Source organism: Pleurodeles waltl, chromosome 8 (genome assembly GCF_031143425.1).
Source record: "Pleurodeles waltl isolate 20211129_DDA chromosome 8, aPleWal1.hap1.20221129, whole genome shotgun sequence".
In the NCBI taxonomy this organism is placed as follows: domain Eukaryota; kingdom Metazoa; phylum Chordata; class Amphibia; order Caudata; family Salamandridae; genus Pleurodeles; species Pleurodeles waltl.
The window spans coordinates 592,547,627-592,572,451 of NC_090447.1; positions in this window are offsets into that span (position 1 = coordinate 592,547,627).

The following is a 24,825-nucleotide window of genomic DNA, read 5'->3' on the forward strand; positions in this document are numbered from 1 at the left end:
GCCTGTCAAAAGTAAGATCTATAGGCAGCCTGACCATGTCAGAGACTGCATAAAACAAGAGGTGCAGAAAATGTTAGAACTGGGAGTGGTTGAGCACTCTGAAAGTCCATGGGCCTCTCCTGTGGTACTTGTACCAAAACCTCATTCCAAGGATGGAAAGAAGGAAATGCGGTTTTGTGTAGATTATAGAGGTCTCAACCAGGTAACCAAAACTGATGCTCACCCTATACCCAGGGCAGATGAGCTCATAGATACACTGGCATCTGCCAAGTATCTAAGCACTTTTGATTTGACTGCAGGGTATTGGCAGATCAAATTATCAGAAGATGCTAAACCTAAAACTGCATTTTCAACCATTGGAGGCCATTACCAATTCACAGTAATGCCTTTTGGATTGAAAAATGCACCTGCCACTTTTCAATGGTTGGTGAACACAGTCCTGCAAGGGCTGGAAGCTTTTAGTGCAGCATATTTGGACGATATAGCTGTCTTTAGCTCCAGTTGGGATGATCACCTGGTCCACCTATGGAAAGTTTTAGAGGCCCTGCAAAAGGCAGGCCTCACTATCAAGGCTTCAAAGTGCCAGATAGGGCAGGGGAAGGTGGTTTATCTGGGACACCTTGTTGGTGGGGAACAGATTGCACCACTTCAGGGGAAAATCCAAACTATTGTAGATTGGGTTCCCCCTACTACTCAGACTCAGGTGAGAGCCTTCCTAGGCCTCACTGGGTATTACAGGAGGTTCATTAAGAACTATGGCTCCATTGCAGCCCCTCTTAATGACCTCATATCCAAAAAGATGCCTAAAAAGGTATTGTGGACAGCTAGCTGTCAGAAAGCTTTTGAGGAGCTGAAGCAGGCCATGTGCTCTGCACCTGTCCTGAAAAGCCCTTGTTACTCTAAAAAATTATATGTCCAAACTGATGCATCTGAATTAGGAGTAGGGGCAGTCCTATCACAACTTAATTCTGAGGGCCAGGATCAACCTGTTGCTTTTATTAGTAGGAGGTTGACCCCTAGAGAAAAGCGTTGGTTTGCCATTGAGAGGGAGGCCTTTGCTGTGGTCTGGGCACTGAAGAAGTTGAGGCCATACTTGTTTGGCACTCACTTCATTGTTCAGACAGACCACAAACCTCTACTTTGGCTAAAACAAATGAAAGGTGAAAATCCTAAATTATAGAGGTGGTCCATATCCCTACAGGGAATGGACTTTACAGTGGAACATAGACCTGGGAGCAGCCACTCCAATGCAGATGGACTCTCCAGATATTTCCACTTAGACAATGAAGACTCATCAGGTCATGGCTAGTCTTATTGTCCTTCGTTTGGGGGGGGGGTTGTGTAGGAAAGTAACATCTTGCCTGGCATGTTACCCCCATTTTTCACTGTATATATGTTGTTTTAGTTGTATGTGTCACTGGGACCCTGCTAGTCAGGGCCCCAGTGCTCATAAGTGTGCCTGAATGTGTTACCTGTGTTATGACTAACTGTCTCACTGAGGCTCTGCTAATCAGAACCCCAGTGGTTATGCTCTCTCATTTCTTTCAAATTGTCACTAGCAGGCTAGTGACCAATTTTACCAATTTACATTGGCTTACTGGAACACCCTTATAATTCCCTAGTATATGGGACTGAGGTACCCAGGGTATTGGGGTTCCAGGAGATCCCTATGGGCTGCAGCATGTCTTTTGCCACCCATAGGGAGCTCTGACAATTCTTACACAGGCCTGCCACTGCAGCCTGAGTGAAATAACGTCCACGTTATTTCACAGCCATTTTACACTGCACTTAAGTAACTTATAAGTCACCTATATGTCTAACCTTTACCTGGTAAAGGTTGGGGGCTAAGTTACTTAGTGTGAGGGCACCCTGGCACTAGCCAAGGTACCCCCACATTGTTCAGGGCCAATTCCCCGGACTTTGTGAGTGCGGGGACACCATTACACGCGTGCACTACATATAGGTCACTACCTATATGTAGCTTCACAATGGTAACTCCGAATATGGCCATGTAATATGTCTATGATCATGGAATTGCCCCCTCTATGCCATCCTGGCATAGTTGGCACAATCCCATGATCCCAGTGGTCTGTAGCACAGACCCTGGTACTGCCAAACTGCCTTTCCCGGGGTTTCACTGCAGCTGCTGCTGCTGCCAACCCCTCAGACAGGCATCTGCCCTCCTGGGGTCCAGCCAGGCCTGGCCCAGGATGGCAGAACAAAGGACTTCCTCTGAGAGAGGGTGTTACACCCTCTCCCTTTGGAAAATGGTGTGAAGGCAGGGGAGGAGTAGCCTCCCCCAGCCTCTGGAAATGCTTTCATGGGCACATTTGGTGCCCATTTCTGCATAAGCCAGTCTACACCGGTTCAGGGACCCCTTAGCCCTGCTCTGGCGCAAAACTGGACAAAGGAAAGGGGAGTGACCACTCCCCTGACCTGTACCTCCCCTGGGAGGTGCCCAGAGCTCCTCCAGTGTGCTCCAGACCTCTGCCATCTTGGAAACAGAGGTGTTGCTGGCACACTGGACTGCTCTGAGTGGCCAGTGCCATCAGGTGACGTCAGAGACTCCTTCTGATAGGCTCCTTCAGGTGTTGCTAGCCTATCCTCTCTCCTAGGTAGCCAAACCCTCTTTTCTGGCTATTTAGGGTCTCTGTCTCTTGGGATTCCTTAGATAACGAATGCAAGAGCTCATCCGAGATCCTCTGCATCTCTCTCTTCACCTTCTGCCAAGGAATCGACTGCTTACCGCGCTGGAAGCCTGCAAAACTGCAACATAGTAGCAAGGACGAATACTGCAACTCTGTAACGCTGATCCTGCCGCCTTCTCGACTGTTTTCCTTGTGGTGCATGCTGTGGGGGTAGTCTGCCTCCTCTCTGCACTAGAAGCTCCGAAGAAATCTCCCGTGGGTCGACGGAATCGTCCCCCTGCAACCGCATATGGTTTGTGTTGCCCCTATCCCTATGTGTCTCCATTGCATCCTATTGTAACTATACATTGTTTGCACTGTTTTCTAATACTATTACTGCATATTTTGGTATTGTGTACATATATCTTGTGTATATTTGCTATCCTCATACTGAGGGTACTCACTGAGATACTTTTGCCATATTGTCATAAAAATAAAGTACCTTTATTTTTAGTATAACTGTGTATTGTGTTTTCTTATGATATTGTGCATATGACACTAAGTGGTACTGTAGGAGCTTCACTCGTCTCCTAGTTCAGCCTAAGCTGCTCTGCTAAGCTACCATTATCTATCAGCCTATGCTGCTAGACACCCTATACACTAATAAGGGATAACTGGGCCTGGTGCAAGGTGCAAGTACCCCTAGGTACTCACTACAAGCCAGTCCAGCCTCCTACACCTGGTCACACTCAAAAAATAAGCACCACATCTACGACCTGCTCACAGACACACAACCTGACTAACTATTCATAACAGAATCATGGTTGGGAGATGACATGGCCCCGGTGCTGAATTAATCTCTTCCTCTAGACTATCAAACTATCACACAAAACTGTATAGGTAAGAGAGGAGGTGAACTAGCTATTATAGCAACACAAAAGGATGATGGACTGAGTGCTGAACAATGCAAACACTCACCCCCAGTCACAGATCTGGGTTTAATCCATCTTTCTTTTGCTCACCATGCCACCCCAGTTAAGACCCAGCCATATGCATATCAGCCTTGACCCTGTTCCTCATGGGAACAGTCCATGCCGAACTGCCAGGGCAGGTTCTCCCTGCACCGGAAACAAACATCCAAGACCGGTTTCAGGGTATCACCCTTTATCAGCCAGGCTAGCTTGACTTCAGTGGCACAGTGCGCAAGGGACCCACGTCTGGGCATAACCTTCCCACTTAGGGCAACTTTAGCAACACAAAAGGATGATGGACGGAGCGCTGAACAATGCAAACACTCACCCCCAGTCACAGATCTGGGTTTAATACATCTTTCTTTTGCTCACCATGCCACCCCAGTTTAGACCCAGCCATATGCAAATCAGTCTTGACCCTGTTCCTCATGGGAACAGTCCATCCCAAACTGCCAGGGCAGGTCCTCCCTGGACCAGAAACAAGCATCCTAGGACCTGTTTGTGATGTTGACTAGCTATCATATTCAAACAGGCCATAAATCTCAGTAAAACAGACAACAATTCCATACAAGGTTGTGAAGCCCTCCTCACCAGATGCCACCCTACTCCAACTTCCTCCTGTAACTTTCTCTTCCTTTACAGACCTCCACCTAAGAACTTCACATTCCCAGACGCTTTTCTAGATACAGTCTCAAACCTTAATACATTATACTCAAACCTATGCATTATTGGAGACCTAAACATTTGGTTTGACAAACCCAATATGCCCCATCCAAAAGCTATCACCACTGGCCTAGTCACATTGAACCTACATCAGATTGTACACAATCCCACACACATCACTGGACACATCCTAAATGTCATTTTTGCTAAGCCTGAACTAGTTACCGTTCAAAGCATCATGCCAATCACATGGTCAGACCACCATTTGATAACTTTCCAACATAATACTCCACAAATCAACACACCCCACAAATACTTACATACATGCACCTATTGACCTTGGAGCAAACTAAATTTTGATGACTTCGAAACACAACTAACAGCCAACACAGATCTAGATACAATTAATTCTGTTCTAAAACTTTATGAGTGTGTACAGGTAGCTTTTGATATCCTAATACCACTCAGAAAAACTAAACACGACAAAAGAAAACCAACACCTTGGAGAAACACAGAACTTAAAAAGATAAAGCAACAAATCAGAAAGTTGCAGCAGACCTGGCTCAAAACAAACAGCAGTCAAGACAAACTGCAGCTACACAGTATATACAGAATATAAAATCATCAATCAAAAAAGCTAAAAAAAAGGTACTATTCAGACAGAATTCAAAATGCTAAATCTGCAACCAAAGAATTTTATAAAATTCTCAATGAATTTCAAAAACCTTCATGCATGGAAGGAAGTCATCCCACTACTCAAGATTTCAGAAACAAACTGGCAACTCATTACACATTCAAGGCAGATACATTGGACTCCTATTTAAAACAGAAGAAAACCATCAGCACCAACCCCTTTCCTAAAATACCCTCTAAGAAGAAACCAACCCAGCCTCTACAGTCCTTCAAACAAATATCACAAGGTGAATTTATGGATTTGGTCAAAGCAAGCAGACCTTCCAGTTGCCCTTCTGACCCTTACCCACCACACATCTTCAAGAACATTCTTTTATCTACTTCTGCTGCAACACCTGTAGGAAGAATCATCAACAACTCTTTAACTACAGGAACTTTTCCTGTAGACCTGAAAAAGGCATACATACGACCGTTATTAAAGAAAACAAACTTAGACCCGCAATACCCCAACAACTACAGACCAATCACAAATGGGCTTTTCCTGGGCAAACTGATAGAAAGAGCAGCATTCACCCAGATGTCACAATTCTTTGAAGACAATTCTATTCTTTCAGACTTCCAAACTGGATTCCACCCAGGAAGAGGCACCGAATCAGCACTCATAGCAATCTGGGATGATCTGAAAAACACAGTCGACCGCAATGGAGTTGCTCCACTACTTCTCTTTGACCTCTCGGCTGCCTTTGATATGGTTGACCATGACACCCTAATTCAAAGACTCCACAAAGCTGGCATAGAAGGGACTGCTCTTGATTGGATTAAATCCTACCTTCAAAAAAGAACTAATAGCATCTATTGTCCCCCTTTCTCGTCCAAACCCTACCTCACAAAAGCAGGGGTCCCCCAAGGATCAATCATCTCACCTTTGCTTTTCAACATCTACATGATATCATTACCAGAACTGATCAATGATTTTCGTCTCACATGCTACAACTATGCAGATAACACACAAATAGTACTTAAATTAGAATGCCCCAAAAACATTGAAAACTCACTAATCTTCAGTTGCCTCAGAGCTATTGATCAGTGGATGACTTGGAGCCATCTCAAACTAAAGGCCTCCAAAACAGAAATACTCATATGTGGTGACTGGAAAAATTATGACCCACTGTGCTCCTGGCCTGACGTACCACCTCCTCAATTCTCAGACAACAGTAGCAAGCCTGAGATGTGATTTAAAAGGCTGCTTTAAAAAGTGGCACAATAAGAGCTACAGGCCTACTAGTAGCACATAATTACATGTATTACAATTTACTAGGGACTCGTAAGTCAATTAAATGTACCATTCAGATGAAGTCCACTTGTGCCATGTTTTAGGGAAAGACCATAAGAACTTTACAGTTGGTTAGCAGGGAAAAGGTCCACCCTGTTCTAATGGCAACAAAAACGGCCTCAGAAGCAGAAGACGAAAGTCTGGACGAGGGCCTACAAAAAGGAAGTGGTCCAATAGGTCCCCGGAGTAATTGCGAGAAAGTAGCCTCTTTCTAGCATGGTTACCCCCACTTTGGCCTGTTTGTGAGTGTTTGTCAGTGTGTTTTTACTGTGTCCCTGGGATCCTGCTAGCCAGGACCCCAGTGCCCATAGCTAAAAACCTATATGTCAATGTGTTTTGCCGGTCTCACTGGGATCCTGCTAGCCAGGAACTCAGTGCTCATAGTTTGCGGCCTAATGTGTGTGTTGTCAGTAGTGCTTGACTGTGTCACTGAGGCTCTGCTAACCAGAACCTTAGTGCTTATGCTCTCTCTGCTTTTAAAATTCTCACTGTAGGCTAGTGACTTCATTTACCAATTTCAATTGGCATACTGGACCCCCCTTATAAGTCCCTAGTATATGGTACCTAGGTACCCAGGGCATTGGGGTTTCAGGAGATCCTTATGGGCTGCAACATTTCTTTTGCCACGCATAAGGCGCTCAGACAAACCCTTCCACAGGGTCTGCCATTGCAGCCTGCGTAAAATAGTGCACACACTATTTCACATCCATTTTCACTGCACTTAAGTAACTGATAAGTCACCTATATATCTAACCTTCACTTGCTGAAGGTTAGGTGCAAAGTTACTAAGTGTAAGGGCACCCTTGCACTAGCAAAGGTGCCCCCACATAGTTCAGGGCCATTTCCCAGGAATTTGTGATTGCGGGACGCCACTACATGCGTGCACTACATATAGGACAATACCTATATGTAGCTTCAAAATCATAACTCTAAATGTGCCATGTAAGGTGTCTAAGATCATGGTATTGTCTCCCCCATTCCAAATCTGGTATTGGGGAGCCAGTTCCATGCACCTGTGGGGCTCCACTATGGACACCGGTACTGTCAAACCAGCTCTCTGAGGCTTGCACTGCAGCTACAGCTGCTGCCACCTCACAGACAGGGTTCTGCCCTCCTGGGGTCTGAGCATCTCAGTCCCAAGAAGGCAGAACAATGCATTTCCTCTGAGATCAGGGTGTTACACCCTCTCCCTTTGGAAATAGGTTTTACAGGCTGGGAAGGGATGGCCTCCCCCAGCCTCTGGAAATGCTTTGAAGGACACAGATGGTGCCCTCCTTGCATAAGCCAGTCTGCACAGTTTCAGGGACCCCTTGTCCCCTGCTCTGGTGTGAAACAGGACAAAGGAAAGAGAAGTGACCACTCCCCTGTCCATCACCACCCTAGGGGTGGTGCCCACAGCTCCTCCAGTGTGTCCCAGACTTCAGCCATCTTTCTTTGCAAGATGTGGGGGCACTCTGGAGGGATCTGAGTGGCCAGTGCCAGCAGGTGACGTCTGAGACCCATCCTGATAGGTCCTTAACTGATAAGGTAGCCAATCCCCCTCTCAGGGCTCTCCTGTGGGTCCACTTCAGATTCTGCTTGCAAGTTTCCTTCAGGAATCCTCTGCAACTATTACTTCATCCTCTGACCTCGTATCAACTGCAGCCTGTTCCAGGAACCACTGTAACAGCAACAAAGTATCCACAAGGGATACTTTTCTTCTGCAACTTCAGCTCCAGCCAGCAACTGCAATAGTTTCCATGGTGTGCACACTCTGGAGACTCCCTGTCTTCATCCTGCACCAGAAGGACCAAAGAAATCTCCCGTGGGGTGACGGAGTCACTCCCTTCCTCACGTAGGCACCTTCCAAGACAACGACCGGTACCCTTGGACTCCTCTCGCAGCAACAAGCGTGCTCCCAACGACACAGAGGGTGGACCCCATCGACATTGACTGTCCTGAGGTCCTCCTGACGCAATTTGGAGGAGGTAAGACCTTGCCTTCCCTGAGAGCGACAGTACCCCTGTGTACTGCATCTTCTATACCTCCTAAGGCCTCTGTTCACTATTTGCAAACTTCCTTCGTGCACAGCCTGGCTCAGGTCTTGAGCACTCCATCCTGTGACGCTCAACTTGCTGAGTTGTTCTCCGGCGGCGTGGGACCTTCCTTAGTTATGCTGCACCAACCGCGTTTTGCACCTCCTTTGCCCCCGTGTCTGGACTCCTGTGGGTTCTTCTGGCATCCTGAGGGCTCTATAAAGTGCTGAGAGCCCCCTCATCCTCCTCTCACAGAGTTGAGGCCCCTAGATCCCTCCTGGGTCCAGCCTGAACCATTTTGACAAAACATGTATATTTGTCGTAACCAAGGCTTGTTGGTGACTTCTGACACAAAATCACATCTGCATCCATCTTCACGTTGTGGGACATCTGCATCAATCAGGAACCCGCTGGCATTTTCCTAGGGTGCATTCTAACTGTCTTCGTCCAACCTAGGACTCTTCTTTTGCACCCTCTTCTGGGTTGGCAGGGGCTCCTTCCCTTCCTGAAACTTCTATAGACTTCTGGACTTGGTCCCCTTCTTTTGCAGGTCTTCAGGTCCAGGAATCCAGCAGTTGTTGTTTGCAGACTTGGTTGGTTACTGCAAAATCCCAATTATGAGGTGTAGTGTGTCCTAGGGAGACCTGCAGTACTTTACACCTGCTTTTCTGGACTCTGGGGTGGGGTAATTTATTTACCTTTACCATATTCTTACTCTCCCAGCGATTCTGCACACACTACACTTGTCTTGGGGGGAATATGTGATTTGCATTCCACTTTCTCCCATTGCATTCTATAGCATTTCTTATTGTTTGCACTATCCTATGCCTAATTACTTACCTTATTTTGGTGTCTAGTGTATATATTATGTATAATACTTACCTCCAGAAGGAGTATTACCTCTAAGATATTTTTGGTACTGTCACCCAAAGAAACTACCTTTATTTTTGGTAACACTGAGTATTGTCTTTAGTAGTGTATAAGTATTGTGTAACTATAAGTGGTATTGCATGAGCTTTGCATGTCTTCTAGTTCAGCCTAAGCCGATCTTCTATAGCTTCTTCTATCATCCTAAGCTGCTAGAACACTATTACTTCACTAATAAGGGATAACTGGACCTGGTATAAGGTGTAAGTCCCCAAGGTACCCACTACAAACCAGGTCAGCCTCCTACAGGAATGAAGGGTCTGTATGCCAGTATAGCTCTATACACACACTTTCCTTGTCCTGAGACCCTACCAACCACTGATATTGTAAGGATCTTGAATTACACAATCTCCTTACACAGGAAACACTTTAAATTTGTGCTACAAACCATGACCACTTGACCAGCTCTAGCAGGACCAGTAGTACCGAAGCTGGTTGCCATACAAGCAATCTCTGAACTCTACTATGCGTAAGACTCACACAGAGTGTGATGAAGCTGCCTTCTAGAATGCTTACAATACCAACCTCATGACAGGCATAAAATACTGACATGTGCCTTCCCCTTGGAATGGTTCCATTCGAAGAGAAGTGTAGCATCTTTGGATACACTTGCATGCTTTTAAACTAACACGCATGACACACCTTTGCTAGCAGTGCTCCCTGAAGTATTAAACAAATATAAAATGAACACAAGGTTGCAGTAGTTCTGGACTTCGATAAGAAGGTAATGGTAAACTACTCTAAAGTTTCCTCAAGCATTGTAAACAATTTTAAGGGAGGCCAGGGTCTTGCAGCAGTTTCAGTTCAAGATCGTGAAAGGAATTACCAAGAATAGTTTTGAAAGTCTACACCTCTGTGGGCCATGATACAGAAGGTAAGAAAAAATAGAAGGGTGAGAGAGAAATTATCAGCTGAAATCCAGTAACTCAGGAGTACAGCCAGGTAGTTATAATTTAAGGGAGCGAGGTCAAATTGAAAAAAATAATTGCAGTGGTGTTCTGATACCTACTCTTCCTGTCCTTTTCAGGACTCTGATGCTAAACAAGCAATAAGAGGGGGGTGGACCGAGTACAGAAGAAACAAAGAATATAGCAGGCAAAAAGATAAAACAACACAAGGGACTGAGATCAGTGTAAAGAGGGAAGAGAAATGTTTTCTCTCTAAAACTCTTTTGAAAAAGAAGAAAGTAGAAGAACGTTCTAAGAAACATATTAAATACAGATACTGTACCGAACAGGACTTGGGCAAGATCGCTTCCAGACAGCGCAGCAGAAATAACAGTAGTGCTTCAGAGTCTCCAGAGGTTCCTGGGGCTGAGCCCAACTGCTGATTTCATAAAGATTGAGACGCCAGGTAAACAAGTACATCTTACGGTTAGTGTATAATTTAGCTATACAGATTGAAGGAGATGTGCTATGCACAATTCAAGCAGCCTTCTGGCTGCATTAATCTGAAATGTATTATATAATACTAGCAGAAAATAACTGACCTTCGGTCTTCATCAGGGAATCACCCTGAGAGGAGAGTGTGTACTAAAGTAACCTTTCCCTCCATAGTACCTGAAGATATCAGGGAAATAATAACTAGCAAGCGGGCTGTTGAACACACTCCAGCCTTTTTAGATAAACAACCCTGAAACTGGTCCCAAGATGCTTGTTTCTGGTCCAGGGAGGACCTGGCTTGGCAGTTTGAGCTGGACTGTTCCCATGAGAAACAGGGTCAAGACTGATTTGTGTATAGCTGAGCCCAAACTGGGGTGGCATGGTGAGCAAAAGAACAATGGATTAAACCCAGATCTGTGGCTGGGGGTGAGTGTTTGCATTGTTCAGCACTCCGCCCATCATCATTTTGTTTTGCTAAAGTTGCTCTAAGTGGGAAGGGTATGCCCAGACGTGGGTACCTTGCTCACTGTGCCCTGGATTCATGCTAGCCTGGCTAATGAAGGTTGATACCCTGAAACTGGTCCCAGGATGCTTGTTTCTGGTCCAGGGAGGACCTGGCTTGGCAGTTCGGGCTGGACTGTTCTCATGAGTAACTGGATCAAGACTGATTTGCATATAGCTGGTCCCAAACTGGGGTGGCATGGTGAGCAAAAGAACAATGGATTAAACCCAGATCTGTGACTGGGGTGAGTGTTTGCATTGTTCAGCACTCCGTCCATCATCCTTTTGTGTTGCTAAAGTTGCCCTAAGTGGGAAGGGTATGCCCAGACGTGGGTACCTTGCTCACTGTGCCCTGGATTCAAGCTAGCCTGGCTGATGAAGGGTGATACCCTGAAACTGGTCCCAGGATGCTTCTGTCCGGTCCAGGGAGGACCTGGCTTGGTGGTTCGGGCAGGACTGTTCCCATGAGCGCTAAAGTTATGGAATTAAAATCATTTTTGGGACGTGGAAACCTGTCTTGCATCAATGAGATGCAAGGTAGGCTTTCCCATTCAAAAAATGACTCTAAGGCCTTAGTGCCATATTTATCCCCCTGTGCTCTAATCACGCACGGGGGAGGGGTCAAATAATGGTGCAAAGCTTGCTTTGCACCATTATTTAACACCTGGGTCAGGGCAGGCTTAAAGGGACCTGTGGGCCTATTTACATGGTACAACTCCATAGAATAGGCCCACAGGTGCCCTCCCCAGGCCTCAGGGACACCCCCTCCCACACCAGAGGGACAGCAGAGGATGAGGGACCCCATCCCAGGTAAGTATAGGTAAGTACAGGTAAATATTGTTTTTTAAAGTGCCATTGGGGGCCCTGAAATGGGTCCCACTATATGGCACTGGGTGCAATGGCCATGCCCAGGGAACCCTAGTCCCCTGTGCTGGCTATTAGGGTGGTGGGCATAACTCCTGGCTTTTCTAAGACAAGCGTCATGTGGTATGGATGGTTTTGCATCAGAAAATGACGCTAGGCTGGTTAGAGTCATTTTTTTTTTTACTCTAATCTGCCTAGCGTCATTTTTTGGTGCCAAACCCCCTTCTTCCATACCGCCACCCCCACCAGGCTAACGTAATTTCTTTTTACACTAGCCTACCATTTGTGCCGACTTGCACCATTCCATATGCCACTCAATGGTGCAAGCCTGTGCAAAACGTTTTTAAAAATTATAAATGCGCCCCAAAGTCTTTCCACAGTAGCTTATGAAGCCCATTCACTACAAAGGCGAAAAACAAATGTAGCCATTTCTCTCTTACCAGAGTTTATAAAACATCTTTTATAAAGTCCCTGCTTATAGCCACACAGCACCCAACCCTGGGGGCACTTAGGGCATACCTGAGGAGTGACATATATGTAAATATAAGGTAGCTTAGGACCTTGGAAGTACTTTTAATTCCAAAGTCAAATTTTGGGTTAACCTTAACTTAAAAGCAGCCAGAAAAGCACTGCGCTCCACAGCAGTGCACCTATGGGTGTACTACCTATGCTGGGGTCCCTAATACTACATGCCCTACCATATACTAGGGATTTATAGCTAGGTTGGTCTAGCCAGCTATAATTCACCTCATTTGCATATCCATTTTAATCAGAGCACATGGCCTGGGACTGTTTGGCAGTGCCCAGGGCACCATCAGATTAAGAACAACACCAGCATAAGCAAGAAATGGGGGCAAAAAGTTAGGGGGCTTCTGCAATCAGCCCAGTTTCCCCACACATTGCAAAAGACCTACCCATCAGTTTCTACATTATTAGTGTCAGATTCATCCTTCTATGTGCATGAATACAATGTAGATTTAAAAGATTGGCACCTTAATGGATGCAAAGATTCAAAAATGAAACTTATTAAGAAAAAACAGCCCTGGGGAAAGGTGGCTGCCTCACAAGATTCTCTTTCAATGATCCATATGACACACATTTTGGGCCATCAGCATGACAGGGTTCACACCAAAAGGGGCTTAGCTGTGAGAACTGCAGTATAGACTGTCAACTTAACAGTCTTAACCAGATTTCAAACACAGATGGACACAGATATATTAACAGCGATACATGCAACAATGTAGCCGGCTTACCTCTCAAATACTCCTGCACCTTTTGCTCAGATAGCACTTTTGTGGTTACTAAGCCTGGAAAGAGAGACATGATAAGTCCTAATAAACTTTCCAGAATAGACTTAATTAAAGCTGCCCCTGAGGAGTTGGCATCTGCACATGCTAGATTAAATGCAACCATAGCAATGCTAGAACATCGCTACTGGTGACCATCTTTATATAAATAGAACAGAGATTGTGTTAAAAAATGTGATGTTTGTGAACAGGTAAAAACTTCTTTCTTTAGAAAATGTTTGCAGACTCCCATTATAGTCTTCACTACACTGTGACAGGGTCATATACATGGATCATGTTAGGCCAACAAACTCTGTCAACCAATATAAGTACGTATTGGTGGCATTTGACTCATGTTCTCGATTCCTATGGGTGTGGCCAAAGAGAAATACAGGTGCTCGAGCAATAGTGAAGGATTTGCAGCATCTGATAGCCATGGAAGCTGTCTATAGCTTTCTTTCAGACAATGGCTCTGTGTTCACCTCTAAGGCTTATAGAGATGCTCTCGGAGTATGTTTGTAAATTAGCAATCTGTATTGAGCAAAGAGTATCAGGTTGATTGAGAGTGTTAACAGAATGCTTGAACAAGTCCTGAGAGTGTTGTTCAAAGAACATTAAATAATATGCTTAGACAAATATTGGGAGGGTGCATACCATACAATGTGCTCTTAGGAGTACCTAAGTATGAACCTGACCTAGATAATCCTGGGAAGGTGGAGGATGAAAAAGGATTTGCCCCGAACCAATGTTAAAATGTTTTACGAAACATCGAAGAGGTCAGATAAAAGCTGTATAGTCTGAAGCATTTTCAAGATGCGACCAGTCAATAGAAGTTTTTACAACTTCTGACGGGTTTATCCCACAATTAGGGAATCTAGTTCAAGAAAAGATCCACAATAAACAAGTTTTTGAGCCACTCTACATACCTCTTATTTCAGTTCTTGGGGTAAAGGGCAACCAAACAGTAATCCGTTGTATGCATAAAAAAAAAAACAACAGGTGTCCATTGACCACATCAAGAACCACTTTGTGGCATATTCTGCACAGCCGACCCTCTTGACATCAAGAAGGATTCAGAGTAGAAAGTCTCAGCCTCTCCCTAATCTGAATGAAATACCCCAGAAAGAGTTCAATACCATCACTAGCTTGAGTACTCAGACAGATTGAGATAACATACAAGCAGTTTTTAGAGTTATTGACAATGTCATGCACAAATGTTCCAAAAGAGTGTACCTTTTAAATAAAATTAGGTCTTCAGCATTAGATCTCCATAAAGGAGATTTCGAACTTTGACAGCATGACCATACTCAGTTAAGAGCTATAATATGAATCATTGTGCTTACATGTACAAATGTTTAGAAAACAATTCCCTAAAAGAAATCAAAGAACTCTATGTTCTGTTCAATTAAAAGCCACCTGTTACATGGCTAATAAATGGAGTTATTTCCCATTCTATTGCATCTTTTTATTTTCATGATTACCAGAAATATACATTATTGGGATGGTATGAAAAAATGCATAATTCACATCTAATTAATTAGGGGAAATTTCCTTACTGTTTCCTGTGTTTAAATGAAGGTGGCTCTGTGTTCATCACTACAGATATTCTCTTGGTCAATCACTACTGCGTGACCTAATTTCCTTGCATGGAATGTGTAATTCTTGTATACATGGATTGAATTCTGACTTATCAGTGACTCCCTATTCACCATTCCATGCATACCATGAACTATTAAAGAATGGTTTATATTTAATGTTAACCTACATCAGTTGTTGGAGGTCAGAACCAGCTCATGTTTATATGATTACAGTTTCAGACCTCAACACATAACCAAAGTTGTCCGCTTGGCTTCCAATTTATATGAAAGACATGAGTTTTGACAGAACTAGAAAACTGGTCACACTGTTGTTACAAAAAGAAGCCCTTTGACTTTTGCAGACAGACAGAACTGCTTTGGAGATTCAATGGCTATTACAAACTCAATACTCAAATCACTTTACTGATATCTTTCATACAATTTTCAATGTGTTGACAACCACTGGTATTGCATTCGTTTTTAAAAACATCAGATCTGGTCTGGTGACTGGATTTAGGCTGTGTTCTGACTAATACCATCATCCTTTACAATCTTTGTTCTCTAGTCGTTTTTGATGATTCCCTATTATGCTTTTGCTTATCGGCGAAGGCATGGTCATCTTTCTCCTGATTCAACAAGGAAATTGACACCATGGGATACACATATCCAGCTGAACAAAAATGCACTATCTGATAGATAAGTGGCTTTCTGAACTCGGTGAGAGCTGAATGTTGTTCTTTCACAAAATGAATGCTTTGCAAGTGAAACCTGTCTTTTAGTTCATGAACTGTGCAATAGAGATCATTTTGGATTTACACCTGGAGAAGCTCCCAGTGGTGTTCCTAGACATGAAATGCAACAGTGTCAAGCTGTGAATCTGCCAATACTGTGAAACACTCGCCATGATAGACCAGCATCAAGCTTCCTGAGAATCACTGCGGTCATTTGAGTCATCGATCAAACCACTCTCATATCTGCCTTGTTGGAAATGGCCTCTCTGCAGGGTCACCCCCAAACAGTTTGCCTTCCTAATCTTCTTTTTATGACCTCATTTTTGCTGGCTTTAGGACTCTGGACACTTTACCACTGCTAACCAGTGCTAAAGTGCATGCGCTCTCTCCCTAAAAACATAGTAACATTGGCTCATACCCAATTGGCATATATAATTTACTTGTAAGTCCCCAGTAAAGTGAACTACATGTGCTCAGGGCCTGTAAATTAAATGCTACTAGTGGGCCTGCAACACTGATTGTGCCACCCACATAAGTCGCCCCTTACCCATGTCTCAGGCCTGCCATTGCAAGGCCTGTATGTGTAGTTTCACTGCCACTTCGACTTGGCATTTAATAGTATACTTGCCAAGCCAGTTTTTCTACATATAAGTCACCCCTAACGTAGGCCCTAGGTAACCAATTGGGCAGGGTACTAGGTAGGTAAAAGACAGGACATGTACATGTATGTTTTATAAGTCCTGGTAGTGGAAAACTCCTAAATTATTTTTCCACTACGTTCCTTTTATAGAATAGCATTAGGGCTACCCTCATATACTGTTTGAGTGGTAGAGTCTGAACAGAAAGGTGTAACCAGGTCATATTTAGAATGGTCAGAATGGTAATCCTGCTTATTGGTGCGGTTAGATTTTATATTACTATTTTAGAAATGCCACTTTTAGAAAGTAAGTAAAGTACCCCACCCCACAGCCCAGGAAAGTAGGAGTAAAGTGCTGCAAGTTCCCTCAGGACACACTACAAATCGTGATAAGAGATTTAGCAAGAACCAAGGAAGACTGCAATCATTCAACAATGGATTCCTGGACCTAAAGACCTATGAAGAGAGGAGACCAAGTCCAGAAGTCGCAGAAGACTCCAGGAAGGACAGGAGCCCCTGCAACCTAGATGATGGTGCAAAAGTGGATTCTACAGTAAGAAGAGGAGTACAGAAGAGCACCACAGAAGATGGCTGCGAGTTCCTGCTTGGTGCAAGAGTTGTCCCACATCGAGTTGTGGGATGCAGGCTGTTTGCGTTGCTAGATTCCACCAACTAGTCTTGGTTCACACAAGTACACAGTTTGCTTTAAAGAGGAGTTGCCTGGACTCAAGAGGGACCTGGGGGTCTCAACTTGGAATGAGAAGACAGAGGGGGCTCTCAGCACTTCAGAGAGCCCTTGGAAGACCAGGCAGCATCCAGGGGAGTTCCAGGACACGGGGACAAAGGAGTTGCAAAGTGCGGTCATTGCAGCACTACATAGGAGGATCCCACGCAGCTGGATGACAACTCAGAGAGCTGTGCATCGCAGGATGGAGTGCTGGGGACATGGGCTACAATGTGCATAAAGAACTTTTGAAAGAAGTGCACAGAAGCCCAAGGAGCTGCCGAAGACTTGGTGCACAGGTGTACTGTCCCTGTACTGGGAGGCAAGCTCTTCCTGACACCAATTTTGGAGAGCTGGACCTTTGGACAGTCAGGAAAACTTTGGTCTACCACCTGTGTTCCAGGAATCAAGCTCGTCGACAGGAGAGGAGTCCCAGCGTACAGGTTGTCATCGCAGAGAGGTGCCTGCTGAAGCAGGGAAGTGGCTCCATCACTCCACAGGAGATTCCTTTGGTTCTTCCGGTGCAGGGCGAAGACAGGCAGTCCTCAGAGTGTGCACACCTTGGAAACTGTTGCAATTGCTGGCTGGAGCTGAAGTTGCAGGTCACAGGAGTCTTCCTGGATACTTTGTTGCAGTTACAGCTGTTCCTGGAGCAGTCTGAGATAGATCCGATGGTCAGAAGCTGAAGCAGAGGATGCAGAGGAGTCCTAGAGGAATCTTGCAAACCGAATCTGAGGAAACACCCAGGGGAGAATCCCTAAATAGCACTGAGAGGGGGATTTGCTACCTGCACAGGTCTGCACCTATCAAGAGGGGTCTCTGGCGTTACCTGCTAGCACTGGCCACTCACATGCTCCCACAGGGTTCCCACACCTTAGAATCCATGATGGCTAACACCAGGGACACTCTGGAGGAGCTCTGGGCACCACCCTTGGGGTGGTGATGGACAGGGAAGTAGTCACTCCCCTTTCCTTTGTCCAGTTTCGCACTACAACAGGGACTGGGTGTCTCTGAACCAGTGTAGACTGGATTATGCAAGGAGGGCACCGTTTGTGCCCTTCAAAGCATTTCCAGAGGCTCTGGGAGGATACCCCTCCCATGCCTGTAACACCTATTTCCAATGGGAGCGGGTGTAACACCCCTCTCCTAAAGGAAATGCATTGTTCTGGCTTCCTGGGATTGAACTCCTCAATCCCCAGGAGGGAAGAAACCTGTCTGTGAGGTGGCAGCAGCTGGGGCTGCGGTGGAAACCTCAGAGAGCTGGTATGGCAGTATTGGGGGTCGATGGTGGAGCCCCCAGGGCGCTTGGAATTGGCCCCCAATACCAGATTTGGATTGCGGGTTAAAGTGCACAATCTTAGACACCTCACATGGCCATATTCAGAGTTACCATTGTGAAGCTACATATTATTAATACAGTATATATGTAGTGCACGCTTATAATGGTGTCCCCGCACTCATGAAGTTCGGGGAATTGGCCCTGAACAACGTGGGGGCACCTTTGCTAGTGCAAGAGTGCCCTCACACACAGTAACTTTGCACCTAGCCTTCAGTGAATGACGGTTACACATATAGGTGACTTATAAGTTACCTGGGTCAGTGAAAAATGGCTCTGACATAGTGTGTGCACAATTTCACTAAGGCTGCAGTGGCAGTCCTGAAGAAAGGTTTGTATGAGCTCCTTATGGGTGGTAAAAGAAATTCTGCAGCCCATAAGGATCTCCTGGCACCCCAATGTCCTGGGTACCTGGGTAAAATATACTAGAGACATATAAGCGGGAGGGTCTAGTGTGCCAATCAGAATTGGAATATGGAGTCACTGAACTACAGTGACAGATTTGGTACACACAGAGAGCATAAACACTGGAGATCTGATTAGTAGAACTCCAGTGACACAGTAAAGCATACTGACAACACATATAGGCCACAAACTATGAGCACTCGGGTCCTGACTAGCAGGATCCCAGTGAGACAGTAAAAACACACTGACAAATAGGTCTCAAACTATGAGCATTGGGGTCCTGGCTAGCAGGATCCCAGTGAGACAGTAAAAACACACTGACAAACACTGATAAACAGGCCAAAAATGGGGGTAACCATGCTAGAAAGAGGCTACTGTCTCACAAGAGGTTCCTAGTCTGGCATTACTACTAATTAATCAGGCTAAATGTCTTTGTTTCCTGTCTATGTTATTAAACTATATACACCCTTATCAACCTTTATGGCTCAAATTCTTCTCATGAATCCATTATACACAAAAGACTTAAAGAGGTCACCCTACTAGTGTAGAGGGAGGATTAGTTAATAATTGGAACTTTACTTTGTTTGGGATCCAGAGCACTGCAGAATCCTCAAGGCTTCCTTGTTTGCTGGGGCCTTTTTGGGGAGACCGAAGGAAAATTGGAACAACTGGGGACTTATAGGTATGTTGGACAGGGGCAAATAAGGGACCTGAACAATTTGAGCCTCCTGGAATGTTTGGACAGGGGCAAATAAGGAACCTGAACAATTTGTGCGACCACTTTCTGAGATCTATTTCATAGAGTTACAATGACAAAACAAATTGAGGCATTATTTAAGGCTCCTCACTCTTACATACCTCTCAGGCTAACAACTGGGTGCCAGTCCCACCAATGGGCCTTCAAACAACCTGGCATTCTAGCACCTGATATGACCCTCACCCACTTTAAAAAACTGGAACAGTCATACTTAGGTTCCAGTGGGCATATCTGCTGAGCCTGTTATCCCAGCTTTGGGACTGTAAACAAATCTACTCAAAGGGAGAGTGTCTCAGAATTGGTATTTCTTTACCCATATTTTACAGCAGCCAAACAGTTGATAGCACTATTATGGAAGCTGCTAACAATGGAGACGTTAACACACAACCTTGCCCAGTCAGAGCAAATGTTCAATGTGAGAATGTCCACACTATTTTTTCCAACCTTGAGTTCCTTTGCCTTGCTCCTCCTAGATTCAGGGCATGCCTCCTCTTCCAGCTATGTTTCTGCCTTACATCTTTTATATATAGTATTGACTGTGAAGACAAAAAGTCCTTCTTAGGGGTTAGCTATCAATAATAATATATACTCTAGCCTTCTACAAACATGTTTTGTTTTTACTGCTTTTTAGGCTCTTCCAAACATAGGCTCAGATATACAAAGCTCTATCGCCACCGGAACATCATTACAGCGGTCGATCTATAAAACTAGCTGGTCTATTTTTCAGAGTACATCCTCGTTCTAACCTAAGACCCCTCCTTCTCTGTAATAATTAGAATCACACTCTATTCAACTCAGGTAAGCTGAGGAGGTTTCAGTGAAATGTATTTGTTTCCTGAAAAACCATTCTGCTCCTGTAGGCATCAGGATCATCTAAAGAACTTGTGGCAATCTTTTAGATCAGAAATCTGATATTATGCCTGGAAATAACAATAACTTAATAGTCTTATCACACTGCATACTGTGCATACTGCACATTTCTAAGATCTTCAGTAACAGTGTTGTATTCACTCAAGAAATGCTATGCAGTTTTCCAGATGACAGATTAAAGGCTACTGAGGCTCTGCTAAGATTCAAACTTTCGACCTCCAGATCACATCACTTGTCATCAGTGAGTATTTAACTCACAAAACCATTTTTCCTGCATAAATCATACCCACATTTTCAGTAATGTACAGATCATGTGCCATAAGGTTCAGGGTTTTAGCTGTTGAGACTTTGTAATTTGCAGGGCAGCAATTTGGGTTGATTTGAATTCCCAAAGTCCTTTTCCTGATGTCACTCTCTCAAATTTCAGAAACTTAAATGCACTCCGTTATCTAGCCTTCTACAGAAATGTCTTGGTTTTACTGCTTTTTAGGCTCTTCCAAACACAGGGCTAGACTTACAAGGCCCTATCCTCACCGGAACATTTTTTGTGACACTGCGGTGGCGCAATGCCCTATACCACCATTGCTGCCAGCCTCTGTGATCAGACTGGCCTTCAGATAAAGCTTCTGTTTACTCACTTTGTGACCACAAACAGTGATGCAAAGAGGTTGGCAGAGAGCAGCCTCCTCTGCCAACCACTTTGCATTGCCTTCTTCCATCTTGAGTTTGGGCAGCTGCAGTTTGAACTCCTTCTCTGCTCTCCTGTCCTCCAGCTCCTCCAGAGACAGATTGCAGAAAGAGATTCTGCTGCTTTCCCGGAATCTGACAGGAACTTCTTCTTTCACCTGTAACTGGTAGGCCTCTCACCAGGCCATGAGGGACTTCTGGAGCTGCTGTATCTTGGAGCCCTTGGTCGCTAGCAGCCCCCTATCCCTGCAGAATCTCGAGCTCAGCCACAGTGCAGCTGTCAAAGTTGTTAAGCTCAACTTCCATGCTTGCAGCAGCTAGGGTCACAGATGCACAATGTCAGGTGGAATGGAAGTGAATTAGGCAAAAGCAAAAGAGGCCAATCAAGAAGAATTTAAAAAAATGGTTAACCCTGGAATGAAATGATTTAAAATGGGATTTTTGTGTTATATAAATCACTGTATGGCACTGCACAAGCACAAGTGCTAGATCCCACCGCTGAGTACTGATGTAGGAAATTGAGTTATTAGTTGTTAAAGAAATGAGGCATTCACAAGGAATAGGTGAGCAATTCTTCCTTACTAGGAACCACCTATCCTGAGAAGATCTTGGACTGCTCTGCTTCGCTATCCCGAGGGAGTCAGGTGCTACAATGGAGTGCTTGGTAAAATAACATTGTAGACCTATTAGTTGTGCACACCACACATCCTGCACAACTAACACACCTCTGTTTGGAGAGTTCAGCTCTCCTAACACCACTGAGGCAGTAATGCACTCCAGACTATGTGCTGAGGCAAGGTTTTGCAGGATTACTGGCAAGCCAAATGCTGTTACACTTGGGATTAGTGACCCAGTGTTTTACACTACTTCTGCAGAGGTGAACTCTAGCCAGGGGGGAGGGAAGGATAATTAAAAGCCTTGTAATTGGTCTCAGTCTGTGCCTTTAAAATACAGTGGCTCATGTATAACATAGATAACATAGATATGTCTTGAGCTCTCTCCTTGAGAGCTGAGCCACCTTTCAAACTGATTCACAGATCACTTGTCGCTACTGTTACAGTACATTTATTGTTCTGCATATCAAGGTTGTCCCAGCCTGGGTGACTCTAGTGGGAGTGTTTGCAGGAGCTAAGAATGTTAAATCAAGATTTATGGGGAGATTCAAAATCAGCATATTCCCTTTGATGGATAGGATGCTTGAAGCAACAAAATAAATTGAGGGGCATATTTAAGAAAAGTGGCGCTGCACCTATTGCAGCGATACTTTCTTTGCACCCCTTAGTGTCCCCCCACCACCTCCATGTGTGAGCCATATTTAAGATACGGCGCACCATGGCGCAGGTTGGGGGCAATAGCGTCATTTTTATTGACGCTATTGATGTACTCTGCAGGAGTAGTGCCAATATATTGGCGCTACTCCTGCAGAGTACATAGAGGCCCATTATAAATAATGGAAGCCCCCTTTTAAAGCCTGATCTGAGCTGGCATTAAAAGTGCCATAAAAAAATAAGCAAGGAAATCTCTTACATTTCCTTGCACCATTTTTTCGGCCCCCTAACGGACACAAGCATAATGAAATGAGTTCCAAAGTGGCTTAATACATGCATTGAGCCACTTTGTAAATATGGTGCAAAGTTCTGGAAAGTGGTCAATCATTCCTATTTTATGGATAGGAATACTAAGGTTGATGATTGTTTTATTGTTGAAGAAGTGTGGTTGAACCACTTTAGGAAAGTATTTGATCCAGACAATGATCTCCAGACCAGGGAGGTTAACATCAATAATCGGACTAATATAGATCCCAATATAAATACCTTAGATATTTCTTTTGACCTACAAGAGATCCTTGGAGGTATAAATCGCTCAAAACAAGGGAAGGCCCCCGGACCTGACGGTGTCCCTATTGACATTTTTAAATCCATGCCCAATCTTTGGGGCCCTCTAGTAACAAACGTGTTAAGAAATGTTGTTAAAACTAATTTTCCCCCTTCTTGGAAATTGGCAATTATTATCCCTATTTTTAAAAAAGGGCAGTAGGCAAGACCCTTCCTGCTACAGACCTATATATTTGATTGATTCCACAGTTAAGATTTTGGGTAGCGTGATTTTATCTCGCCTGGAGGATTGGGTGCTACAGACACAGATTTTGTCTCCAATTCAATTTGGTTTTCGACCCAGTTTGGACACAGTCGAGCAAGTATTAAACCTGCATCTCATCCTTAACAAATATGTTATTGCCAAAAGGGAGCCAATTCATATGGCTTTTATTGATCTATCTAGTGCCTTTGATTTGGTAAACAGGAAGAAGTTGTGGCAAATCATGGAAACTCTGGGATGTGATGTGACTCTATTGGATCTCATAAAGCGCCTTCATATGGATCTAAAGGTGTCTGTTCAGTATGGCCCATCGGGACAGAGAACTGCTCCATTCCCTCTTTTAGGGGAGTGCGACAGGGATGTATCCTGGCCCCCTTTCTTTTTTTGATATATATTAATGGGCTTTATGATTTTTTGACAAAATACGGGAAGGATGTGCCAAAGATGGGCCAGAGATTGCTCCCAGTCTTACTATATGCAGACGACGCTGTATTTAGGGCACGCACAGATAATGGTTTACAAGGCCTGCTGGATCTTTTTCTGGACTTCATGTTGGACTTAGATTTAAAAGTTAATTATTCAAAGACATTTGTCATGACATGTGGCCCCTGAAATACAAAATCTAAAACTTTTACCATGGGGGGCAATATCATAAATAAGGTGAGGGACTTCTGTTATCTAGGTATGCATATAAGTTCTTCTATGCTCTGGAACACTCACCTTAAATTTAAGACTCAGCAAATGTCAAGGAACACTGAAGCTATTTTTCGTTTTACCCGTAAACTGGGCCACAGACCGTCTTCTCAGATTATGACACTATGGCGGTCATTCTGACCGCGGCGGTCGGCGGTCGCCGGCCGCCAAGCGGTTCCCGCCGAAAGACCACGGCGGCCATTCCGGCTTTCCCGCTGGGCCGGCGGGCGACCACCAGAAGACCGCTGGCCGGCCCAGCGGGACAGCCCCTTCAACAATGAAGCCGGCTCAGAATGGAGCCGGCGGAGTTGAAGGGGTGCGACGGGTGCAGTGGCACACGTCGCGATTTTCACTGTCTGCACAGCAGAAAGTGAAAATCTTTGTGGGGCCCCACGGCACCCCACGGCACCCATTCCCGCCATCCTTGTTCTGGCGGTGGACACCGCCAGAAACAGGCTGGCGGGAAGGGGCTTGGAATCCCCATGGCGGTGCTGCAAGCAGCGCCGCCATGGCGGGTTCCCTGGGCCAGCGGGAAACCGGCGGGAAACCGCCGGCTCCCCTTTTCCGACTGCAGCTTTACCGCCGCGGTCAAAATCGCCCAGGAAGCTCCGCCAGCCTGTTGGCGGTGCTTCCGCCGCACTCCGCCATGGCGTTCATGGACCGCCAAGGTCAGAATGACCTCCTATATAACTCCAAGTGTGTCTCAGCAGCCCTATATGGGGCCGGAGTCTGGGGCTACATTAAAATTCCCACTCTCCAATGTACTGAGAATAAATGTATGCGCAGACTATTGATGGTACCTAAGTGTATAGCAAACATCATTATCCACAAGGAAGTGGGCCAATGCTTTTTAGAGAACACGGTTTCTATTGCCCCCCTTCTGCTGTGGATTAAATGTTGGACTAACCCAGTGGCTAGTCTTGTGCAGGAATGTATTACTGAATGCACACAGTTGGCTAACTCGAACAGGATTCCATGGCTTTCATACCTGCGATCATCTTTTGACAAGTTGGGGCTTAGGTATATGTATGAAGAACCGCAAATGCTAACCAAATCTGCAAAGCCCATGTTGAAAGCACGTCACTCTGAGCATACTTTGCACATAAGAC